At 33.2% G+C, this 12,593-nt stretch overlaps 1 long non-coding RNA gene across 7 annotated transcripts; it reads right to left on the bottom strand.

The window, feature by feature from the left end:
* Positions 1-9,759: 9,759 nt before the first annotated feature.
* Positions 9,760-10,616, bottom strand: LOC127718342 (uncharacterized). 7 transcript variants are annotated; one of them, XR_007989743.1, is made up of 5 exons: positions 10,390-10,616; positions 10,237-10,323; positions 10,037-10,102; positions 9,924-10,003; positions 9,760-9,890 (listed from the first exon to the last, which is right to left on the bottom strand). It is a non-coding gene; the product is annotated as an uncharacterized LOC127718342 (long non-coding RNA). The 7 variants fall into 7 exon arrangements; XR_007989741.1 differs by having other exon boundaries at positions 9,760-10,003; XR_007989742.1 differs by lacking the exon at positions 9,924-10,003 and having other exon boundaries at positions 9,760-9,836.
* Between the last annotated feature and the right edge of the window lie 1,977 nt (positions 10,617-12,593).

Genomic DNA, 12,593 nt, shown 5'->3' with positions numbered 1-12,593 from the left:
ATTTGAACTCTCTGTTGTAATTAGTCATATAACCTATGTCGTGTTTAACACATATTTAGAATTGTGCAAGCGTCTTACCTGATGTTCGGTTTGACATTTTTATTGTATAAATTTCAAGATTTGTATAGTTTAATCTAAGTAGACTGATATATGATTCATTCAACATCACAATCATATTTACTGATGAAGGATATCTGTTATCCGAAATATTTATAAATAATTACATTTATAGTTCCTTTTTTTGTTATTGGTGTTGTTGTGTACACTTTTTAGGCGTTTATATATATATATATATATATATTTGTAGATTGTAAAGATTGTAGTGCTATAAAAAGATAACTGAAAAATCATTATTCTCTACGTGTTCTTTTTTATGACGAAAAAATACCCTTTAAGTTACACTACGCATCTGATCGTTTATTCTGGCAAACACCTGATTATTTGTTCATCCCGCACAGCCAAACGGACGATCTACTTTGACGAGGGTTTTACTACCGGTGGAAGGAAGACCAATGATGACCATACTTCTATTCCCCAGTCACCCTTTGGGTATGCTATATTGAAGTCTAATATGCAATGAAAAGAGGGTGATACATGTATGGGGAAAATATTTTACCCTGTATCGTTAAAAAAAACCAAGGAGTCCGAACAGTTGACACAAATTCCTAAACAGGAGATGACTACATTCTTACATGTATTTCTCTGTTTCTAGTTTCCGTTTCCTTTCCATATTCCTTTTCCACTTTTTAGAAACTCTGATTTTCAGAGGGTCATCCAGTTGGTCACTTATTCCTTATTCGTTTCTTATTCCTTATTCGTTACCTTACGCGCGGGTTATTTCACCTCTAAGAACCCATAGCTAATACCAGAGACATGAACAAATTTTAAAAGGTGCAACGTATTACACACGCATTACAAGCGAACAAGGAAAGAAAAGGTAACAGCGTATCAGTCGAGAGCTGAAACTGGTACATACACACTAATAGGGTTATTTTACTTCTACGTGTAAGTACCCATAACTTAAACTAAAGACAAAAAAAAATTTACAACCATTTTTTAAAAGGTGCAAAGTATAACACACGTATTACAATCGAATAAGGGACTAATAACTAACAGGGTACCAGTCGAGCGCTGAAACGAGTACATACGCTCTAATAGGGTTATTTCACCTCTAAGAACTCATAGCTAACAGCAGAGACATGATAAAAATTGAAAAGAATTTATTTAAGAGGTGCAACGTATAACACACGCATTACACATGTTACAAGCGAATAAGGAACGAATAAGTAACAGGGTATCAGTCGAGCGCTAAAACGGTTACAGCGCTAATAGGGTTATTTCACCTGCAAGAACCCATTGCTAACACAAGAGACAAGAAAAAAAAATAAAATTGTTTTTAAAAGGTGCAACGTATACCACATGTATTACAAGCGAATAAGGAACGATTAAGTAATAGAGTATCAGTCAAGCGCTGATACGGGTACATTCGTGCTAAAAGTGTAATTCACATCTACACACACAGAACTATCACCAGAGATAAGAAAGTAAAGCACGAAAAGAGAACTCATACTAAAATCGATTAAGTAATAAATAAGGAATAAGGAATAAGTAACGAATATTTAACGAATAAGAAATAAGTAACGAATAGGTAACGAATAAGGAATAAGTAACGAATAGGTAACGAATAAGGAATAAGCAACGAATAGGTAACGAATAAGGAATAAGTAACAAATAGGAAACGAATAAGGAATAAGTAACGAATAAGGAATAAGTAACGAATAGGTAACGAATAAGGAATAAGTAACGAATAGGTAACGAATAAGGAATAAGTAACGAATAGGAAACGAATAAGGAATAAGTAAAGAATAAGGAATAAGTAACGAATAGGTAACGAATAAGGAATAAGTAACGAATAGGTAACGAATAAGCAATAAGTAACGAATATTTAACAAATAAGAAATAAGTAACGAATAGGTAACGAATAAGGAATAAGTAACGAATAGGTAACGAATAAGGAATAAGCAACGAATAGGTAACGAATAAGGAAAAAGAATAATTAACGACTAAGGAATGAGAAATTAATAACCAACTAGACGACCCTCATTTAGAGCACTGTTTTACTTCAAATTCAGCATTTAACATTGTACGTGTTTTTTCGAGAGCAAAAATATCATCAAGATAACGGTAAATGTTTTTAAATTTATCAATTAAATTTACTTCAGACGGATCTTTTCTGAGATTGGCAATTAATGCTCTTATTACAGTTGCAGAAAAAGGCTTTATATGAGTTACAGAAAATAAATCTGCAATCGTGAATCTAACACAACATCAAAATAAAACCTTGTAAATGACCGATCAATTACTGAACCACTCTGTGATATGATTCGCCTACCAGGTGAAATTACATTCAAGTTGATTTAATCCAGCCTGTTTTATTTGTTTTAACTTCTCCGTTTCAAGACGGTGGTTTTTTTGGAGGAATATAAACTCTGACTACCTTAGTTTATTTAAGTAGCTGGAAATGATCAATTTGATAAAGATAATTGATTGTGTCTTTAGTAAGTAATATCCTGAGGAAGGATTGCCTTGAAGTTACATCATGACCTTCCCTTTTCTTTATTTTGATTCTAATGCAAATGATTTAAGTCCAAAGTTTTCAGTTTTCAGTTTCAATAAGAAAACCCTCAGTATATTAGATATTGTTTTCATTTCCTGATTTTTTTCAAATATAAAGATTGACAAATTCATGTAGAAATATGCACAAAATAAGATTATAAATGATAAAAATATCTTGTAATTTAACTTGAACCTTTGTGCACAAATGGTTCAGATCAACCTATTCCCAGTACTGATTTCCCCCGTTACTTGTACTGATGCTCCCAAAATTTGATGCAGTATATCCTTAAAAAATAAAGATTAAACCAGGAATATTTGCCAAATGTGTTAAAATATATACATGAGCATGTTCTATTAAAAATGAATGGTCAAAAGGAAAAACAGTCTTTCATTTTTTACTTAAATTCATAGTATCGCAAATGTTTTTACTTTACATGTTTTGGCTTATCAAGTCATCAAATTATAAACGTCAGAATTATGACAAGAACTACATGTACAATTCAGAGTTGGAGAGGAGGGGAAGATCGAGGGATAAGCTGGTGGGTCAATTAATAATTCAATATATATATGAGTGTTCCAATTCAGGGTCAAATGTTACAACCGAATGTTTATATGACTTAGCAATGCGAATGTCCTGGCTATATGAAATAAAGTTTAGATCTGGAAAGTAAAATTAGTAACTACTATGTTCTCAGTCTTATCTAAATAGTAAAAAAAAATTATCATTTCCTTAACTATTCGTCCAGCTTATTCAAGTCATGGTCAACAACTGGTTTGATTGGCAGTGTATTAAGACCGAGCTGCTCGTCCAAACATCATCAGCAAAATGTCTACTAAGAAAACGAGTTAATCAAATATGTCATTAGTTTATATATATATGAAATATTTTAGTCTAAGGTTCTTACTGATTCTTGAAGGACTTCAGCGGGAAAGTGACCAAATACAGATGGTTTATTTTTTTTATTTTCGCTCTTTTTGTCTCCTTTGTAGGTCACTCATAAACTATTTAACAAGTCACATCAAACTGCATATTCTTTCATTTCTTTTTTATAGAAGAATCTTTATCCAACGTTATCAAATAAAAGTCACACACAAAAACACAAAAATATCGAAGTAGCTAAATTTTAATTAAACTGCTGAGAGCCTGTGTCGCTCACCTGACTCAACTTGGGTTTTTGAAATCATAAAAAAAAAGATAAAAATCATAACACATACTTAAATAATGTTTGAGGCCAAATTTGGTTGATATTGGCCCTGTAATTTAATAATTAATCCCGGTGGCCATCTTGAACAGTAAATCAGCAACACAGAAGCAACACTTCATCAGCACCTCACAAGGAACATTTATGACATGTTTGGTTTCATTCTATTGAGTGGTTCTCTAAAAGAAGACATTTGTATGTATTTCCCATAGGGTCCTATGTTAAGCTAAGTCCCCTCTAGCGGCCATCTTGGATAAAGGATCAGCTACAAAGTAACAACACTTGGTCAGCACCTTGTAAGGAACATTCATGCTATGTTTGGTTTTATTCCATTCAGTGGTTTTCTAAAAGAAGACATTTGTATGTATTTCCCATAGGGTCCTATGTTAAACTAAGTCCCCTGCTTGCAGCCATCTTGGATGATGGATCGGCTACAAAGTAACAACACATGTTCAGCATCTCATAAGAAACATTCATGCTATGTTTGGTTTCATTTCATTCAGTGGTTCTCTAAAAGAAGACATCTGTATGTGTTTCCCGTAGGGTCCTATGTTAAGCTAAGTCCCCCACCGGTGGCCATCTTGGATGATGGATCGGCTACAAAGTAACAACACTTGGTCAGCACCTCATTAGGGAACATTCATGCTATGTTTGGTTTCATTCCATTCAGTGTTTCTTTAAAAGAAGACATTTGTATGTATTTCCCATAGGGTGATAGGTTAAACTAAGTCCCCCGATGACGGCCATCTTGGATGATGGATCGGCTACAAAGTAACAACACTTGGTCAGCACCTCACAAGGAACATTCATGCTATGTTTGGTTTCATTCCATTCAGTGGTTCTTTAAAAGAAGACATTTGTATGTATTTCCCATAGGGTGATAGGTTAAACTAAGTCCCCCGATGACGGCCATCTTGGATGATGGATCGGCTACAAAGTAACAACACTTGGTCAGCACCTCACAAGGAACATTCATGCTATGTTTGGTTTCATTCCATTCAGTGGTTCTTTAAAAGAAGACATTTGTATGTATTTCCCATAGGGTCCTTTGTTAAACTAAGCTCCCCGCTGGCGGCCATCTTGGATGATGGATCGGCTACAAAGTAATAACACTTGGTCAGCACCTCATAAGGAACAGTCATACCATATTTGGTTCCATTCCATTCAGTGGTTCTCTAGAAGAAGTTCAAAATGTAAAAAGTTAACGACGACGACGACGACGGACGACGGACGCCAAGTGATTAAAGTAGCTCACTTGGCATTTCGGGCCAGGTGAGCTAAAAAAGCAGTTACAAAAATGTATAAAACTAGAGGCTCTAAAGAGCCTGTGTCGCTCACCTTGGTCTATGTGCATATTAAACAAAGGACACAGATGGATTCATGACAAAATTGTGTTTTGGTGATGGTGATGTGTTTGTAGATCTTACTTTACTGAAACATTCTTGCTGCTTACAATTATCTCCATCTATAATGAACTTGGCCCAGTAGTTACAGTGGAAATTTTTTGTAAAAATTTACAAAAATTTACAAAATTTATGAAAACTGTTAAAAATTGACTATAAAGGGCAATAAATCCTTAAGGGGTCAACTGACCATTTTGGTCATTTGACTTATTTGTAGGTCTTACTTTGCTGTAGATTGCTGTTTACAGTTTATCTCTATCTATAATAATATTCAAGATAACCAAAAGCTGCAAAATTTTCTTAAAATTACCAATTCAGGGGCAGCAACCCAACAACGGGTTGCCTGATTGGTCTGAAAATTTCAGGGCAGATAGATTTTGACCTAATGAACAATTTTATCCGGTCAGATTTAAATGCTTTGGTTTTAGAGATATGAGCCAAAAACTGCATTTTACCCTATGTACAGTATTTTTAGCCATGTCGGCCATCTTGGTTCGCGAGTGGGGTCAATAGACACATTTTTTAAACTAGATACCCAAATGATGATTGTGGACAAGTTTGGTTAAATTTGTCTTAGTAATTTCAGAGGAGAAGATTTTTATAAAAGATTACAAAAATTTACGAAAAATTGTTAAAAATTGACTATAAAGGGCAATAACTCTTTAAGGGGTCAACTGACCATTTTGGTCATTTGACTTATTTGTAGATCTTACTTTGCTGAACATTATTGCTGTTTACAGTTTATCTCTATCTATAATAATATTCAAGATAATAAACAAAAACGGCAAAATTTCCTTAAAATTACTTGTTCAGGGGCAGCAACCCAACAACGGGTTGCCTGATTGGTCTGAAAATTTCAGGGCAGATAGATCTTGACCTGATAAACAATTTTACCCCCATGTCAGATTTGCTCTAAATGCTTTGGTTTCAGAGATATAAGCCAAAATCTACATTTTACCCCTATGTTCTATTTTCAGCCATGGCGGCCATCTTGGTTGGTTGGCCGGGACAACGGACACATTTTTTAAATTAGATACCCTAATGGTGATATAGGCCAAGTTTGATTAAATTTGGCCCAGTAGTTTCAGAGGAGAAGATTTTTGACGGACGACGACGACGGACGACGACGGACGACGGACGACGGACGCCAAGTGATGAGAAAATCTCACTTGGCCCTTTGGGCCAGGTGAGCTAAAAAAGCAGTTATGTACATTTCTATTAGTTGATGCACAGTTTTCCATTTAAGGCGGAATTTTGACGAACTTTCATAAAACGTTTGTTTCTCGTTATTAAATAAAGTTATACTTTCTTATTAAATAACTCTCTCCATTACTTTATACCACCCAGCTTGTAACATATATCGGACATAAATCGGAAAGTAGATGCTGAATCCACCTTTTTTCCAATAACATTTGCAATAATACAATTATAACAAAAAATACATTCTTCAAGTGATTTATTAAAAAAATATTGAATTAAAGCATTGGTAGAGTTTTTGAATAGCATTAACAATTTAATTCAATAATATAGAAAATGTATCATAGATATATCGTTTCATGTCTGTGTGAGAAATATGGAAGAGAACAGTTTTTCATTTCTAATTTGGAAATAACACAAAATATATGTGCATGTTAGAAGATAACATTTCTCGTCTTCATTACACACGGTATCATCAATCGAATAATCATTTATACAGATTTGTAGTAGTGGAATATATACAAGCACCTCTATTTGATAAATGAGCATTTTCATGTTTTTTCACTAAGTTTTTGGGATTTAAAACATCGTCATATAATTATTTTATATTCAGATCCATGAAATCCAATACATTTTGTCATATTAAAAGTGTAAAATTAAATAAAACAAAAATTGTTGACGTACAATAAAGTGTGATGTGCTATATAGAATTGCCACGTGTTCAACACTAAAATCTTGTGTGCGTATGTCAATTAACAATTCTATAACTTGGGTAGGAGTGATTGACCAAAAATAGATATGTTAGAAGATAACATTTCTCGTCTTCATTACACACGGTATCATCAATCGAATTATCATTTATACAGATTTGTAGTAGTGAAATATATACAAGTACCTCTATTTGATAAATGAGCATTTCCATGTTTTTTTCACTAAGTTTTTGGAATTTCAAACATCGTCATATAATTATTTTATATTCAGATCCATGAAATCAAATACATTTTGTTATATTAAAAGTGTAAAATTAAATAAAACAAAAATTGTTGACGATAAAGTGCTATATAGAATTGCCACGTGTTCAACACTAAAATCTTGTGTGCGTATGTCAATTAACAATTCTATCAGGCGGAAACCCAGTTGAAATAGAACAAAAGAATCGAAGCTCTTTGTTAGAGAAGGTGATAAATGCTTACTGTAATGTTTACTGTAGTAACACAAATTTTAAAAGTTAATAGAAACAAATAAAATGACAGTTTTTTGTTAAATTACGAAATATTTTATCATAAAAACACAATTTGCATAAGTTTTCAATTTATCTATTACATAATTAAGCAGAACAATTAGATATCAAGTCGACGACATGGGTGTCTATTAAGTTGGATCTAAAAAATGCATAACCTCCGATTTTTCAAACAAATTTACCACGGACGGAGAACATATCAATCTATTTGTTCCTTAATTTTCGTTTCTGCCCTTCCATTATGTGACTCAAGAAAAAATTCCATAAAATGGGTAACAATTGCATCGAAAAGAGAAAATCGAGTGCACCTTTTTATGTTAGGGCGTGTTTGAGTTGAATATTTTGTCTTGAAAACGTTAAAAGCAAAAGTATTTGATACATCATCTCGCTTCAGATTCTATCATTTTTATATATCAAGGCTACAGGTTGACTTTATAAAATCGAAAATTCACAGTACTAAAAAATGAAATATATAGGTCAAGTGAAATACCTTTCTAATGAATCATAAAAGCAGAATAGGTGTGTTCGAATAGCAATTATTTACTAAAAGTACTTGACGACAGACTTTTAAGTTGGATCTTAAAAATGCATATCTTTGAAAAAACTTCATTTTTTGTGTGTGATATCTAGGGTTTATAGTCTTCAACCACTGAAAATTTTTAGTCTGCCCTTCCACGAAATATTGAATTAGAATTTTTTTAAATGTTTATGAATTTTCGAAAATTCCACCTGACAACCGATCAGACAATAGTTTTAAGTTGACTGAATGCAGACAAGTACATTAACTGATGCTCGTTAGCTAGTAGATACATTTGTCTTTTAAAATACAACTGGCATATAAGGATCGTAATGGTGCTATGCGGATAAATTTATCGGTTTTCAAGAGCTAAATTGGCAGCGCGTCATCCCTGCAATGGCTTCCATTTTTACGATTGTAAAAATGAACTGGCGTAATGGGGAGATAATTTTGACGAAGTAGAATCCTGACTGCTATAACTTAGGTGGGAGTGATTGACAAAAAATAGATATATGGGAGGCGTAAGCAATCCACATTACGTTTTAACAGGCTAAGCGATAAACTTTGTCCATCAATCACTTACTCATTTAAGATAATAATTTATTTGTGCATATATAGACGATAAATTAGAATTGATGAAGCAATAAAAATAGCGGTTAACCGATAAAAATAGCGATTAACCGATAAAATTAGCGGTTAACCGGTAAAACTAGCGGTTAACCGGCATATTTATAGCGGTTAACCGACATAAAAGTAGCGGTTAACCGATAAAAATAACGGTTAACCGATAAAAGTAGCGGTTAATCGATAAAAATACCTTTTGAACCAAATGGTACACCATAGTTTGTAGACGAAAAGCACGTCTGGCGTACAAAATTTTAATCCTAGTATCTATGATGAGTTTATTTGTTTATCATAACAAAACGAACACTTTGAATTCTTAAATACTTACTAAGATTAAACTGAAACAACTAAAAATGTGTCTGTTATTCTATCATGATCAAAGGAAAAGGATATTTTGTTTGCTAGCGTATTAGGAAAAGGAAAACAGGTCTTAAAAGGACATTAGTTACGAAGTTTACAAAATATGTTTCTTTTTTTGGCTTTAAACATTTAAACATAGATTCTAGGTACTGACGTTGTTTATCATCTTAAGTACGTGTTATAGTGTTATTTTTATTTGTCTTTGTCAAGGTATCAAATTCAAAAAGTTTTACGAGGTCGACGAAAACACTGACGCAGAGAAATGTATATTAATGGCTTGATGGTTTATGTATTTGGGAACCAGATACATGCTTCGACGAAGACATTTCCGATTACATTAATAGTAGATGGACAAAACGAGGAAAATGCAGGAAATCCTAATTCAATTGATACATGTAAACTCGTTTTCTATTTATTTAGTTCTTTTGTTTGAACTCTGACCCCCTTATTTTATTCCCCATTTTGATCATGTTTTAGTTCATTTATTGAATATATATAAGTCTCTACTTGAATTCAGTATTCAAACGTGAATATGACACAGAAAATGCATGTAAAAGTAGTATACATCAGTATCACCACCTTGTTCATAGAAGGTACATCAGTATCACCACCTTGTTCATAGAAGGATACATCAGTATTACCATCTTGTTCATAGAAGGATACATCAGTATCACCACCTTGTTCATATAGAAGGATACATCAGTATCACCACCTTGTTCATAGAAGGATACCTCAGTATCACCATCTTGTTCATAGAAGGATACATCAGTATCACCACCTTGTTCATAGAAGGATACATCAGTATCACCACCTTGTTCATAGAAGGATACATCAGTATCACCACCTTGTTCATAGAAGGATACATTAGTATCACCACCTTGTTCATAGAAGGATACATCAGTATCACCACCTTGTTCATAGAAGGATACATCAGTATCATTATCTTGTTCATATAGAAGGATACCTCAGTATCACCATCTTGTTCATAGAAGGATACATCAGTATCACCACCTTGTTCATAGAAGGATACATCAGTATCACCACCTTGTTCATAGAAGGATACATTAGTATCACCACCTTGTTCATAGAAGGATACATCAGTATCACCACCTTGTTCATAGAAGGATACATCAGTATCATTATCTTGTTCATATAGAAGGATACCTCAGTATCACCATCTTGTTCATAGAAGGATACCTCAGTATCACCATCTTGTTCATAGAAGGATACATCAGTATCACCACCTTGTTCATAGAAGGATACATCAGTATCACCACCTTGTTCATAGAAGGATACATCAGTATCACCACCTTGTTCATAGAAGGATACATCAGTATCATTATCTTGTTCATAGAAGGATACATCAGTATCACCACCTTGTTCATAGAAGGATACATCAGTATCACCACCTTGTTCATAGAAGGATACATCAGTATCATTATCTTGTTCATATAGAAGGATACATCAGTATCACCACCTTGTTTATAAAATGAAGGATACTTCAGTATCACCCCACCCCTTTTGAAAGTGTATGAAAAAAAATTGTCACAACATAAAACAGTATTGAAAAATTATGAAATTAATTCAAAGGAATTTACACCATGACATATACATCCCGCCATTGCTTTATTGTGCTATGGTCATTTTTTGTATTCCTGTCTTTCACTTTTGCTTATGTACTTTGTCTATAGAGTGTCTATATGCCATGTTGTTTTTCTTTGTTGAAATAGTTATTTGTTTTTATAGCGATTAAGATTGTAACACAATGTTGACTGCTTTACCCCTATTTTTGACAATTTCACCTATTATGTATGTTTGTTTGCTCACACATTGTTGTCAATATAAAGGAAGTTTATGCGACTGTCATAAAAGTGAGATGTTTAGCTAGCTATAAAACCAGGTTTAATCCACCTTTTTCTACATAAGGAAATGCCTGTACCAAGTCAGGAATATGACAGTTGTTTTCCATTCGTTTGATGTGTTTGATCTTTTGATTTAGCCATTTGATAAAGTACTTTCCGTTTTGAATTTTTCTTGAAGTTCAATATTTTTGCTATTTTACTTTTTTTTTATGAAAGCGAAATTGTGAAATAATATTGCGGTATAAGCAGTCGGTTCAATTTTGTCAAAATAAGCTCAAAACATCTGTATTGTTGGCTTGCAAGTCAATAATTCCACTCATTTATATTTATATGCATGCGAACTTCAATGTAACCCTTAACTGGGATGGGTTACGTATGTGCTTAGCAACTTAAGTTATTAAAAAGAAAAGAATGTCACAATTGAAAAGTGAAATAAGGTAACCACCATGAAGGACCATTTCGTTGACTTATTCTGCCCACAAAAACCATTCTAGTACAGATAAAACAATGATTCACATATTTGTTTTAATCTATGACATGAAATCAAACAGACCTAGTCAAATCGTCATCATACCGATTACACGTGCTTGTCTGTGTATTTATATTTATGTTTGATTTAAACAGATTAAATTACCGGATATTACCTCGATGGTTAATTAGGTTGAGTCTAGTCTAAAATACACACAATATGTTGACACATTATTACGAGTCTATGCATTGTAACTTGTTTTTTTTAGGACTTTTTGTAATTTGTATAGACGCTTCAGCATGTTATAAATAAAATATGAGAATTTTAGTCGAATCGGTGAACATGAATTTGACAGCTTATGCCCCTTTAAACATGAAATAGATCTCTTAAGAAAACAATATGTCAAGTTATAAATCGCCCTGCTTATAAAAGATGTAAAGCGTAAAATTCAGTAGTGGTAATCAAAGATTTGTTATAAACACCAATGTTACAAACTGAATAAAACATAAAGATATGATAAAACACAATCACTGACGATACTCATGACAGATACATTAACATGTAGCAGGCTTAAACTAGTTTTTATCTGGTCTAGACCCTCACCTTTAAATCTCGAGCACTAGACAAGCTAATTAAAAGAACAAACAGGTTAAGGGGAGTGTTGGCGCCTTCAAACTAATTTAACCCCGCCACATTCTGTATGTGCCTGTTCAAGGTCAGAAGCCTGTAATTCAGTGGTTGTCGTTTGTTGCTGTATATCATATTTGTTTTTCTTTCATTAGTTTGCACATAAATCAGGCCGTTAGTTTTCTCTTTTGAATTGTTTTACATTTGTCATTTCGGGGCCTTTTATAGCTGACTATGCGGTATGGGTTTTGCTCATCGTTGAAAGCCGTACGTTAACTTATAGTTGTTAATTTCTTTGTCATTTGGTCTCTTGAGGAGAGTTGTCTCATTTGCAGTCATACCACATCTTCTTATTTCTATAAACAATAAAAAGCAGTCAAGAAAATGAAGTTAATTCTTAAGTACGGTATAAAAAGTAACAAATAATTGAATTAATAATGAACAATACTGTATCAAAGTTGGAGTTATTGAAAAGC

The sequence above is a fragment of the Mytilus californianus genome, unplaced genomic scaffold, assembly GCF_021869535.1.
Source record: "Mytilus californianus isolate M0D057914Y unplaced genomic scaffold, xbMytCali1.0.p SCAF_10, whole genome shotgun sequence".
Taxonomy (NCBI): Eukaryota; Metazoa; Mollusca; class Bivalvia; order Mytilida; family Mytilidae; genus Mytilus; species Mytilus californianus.
This window is presented reverse-complemented; position numbering and strand designations above follow the sequence as displayed.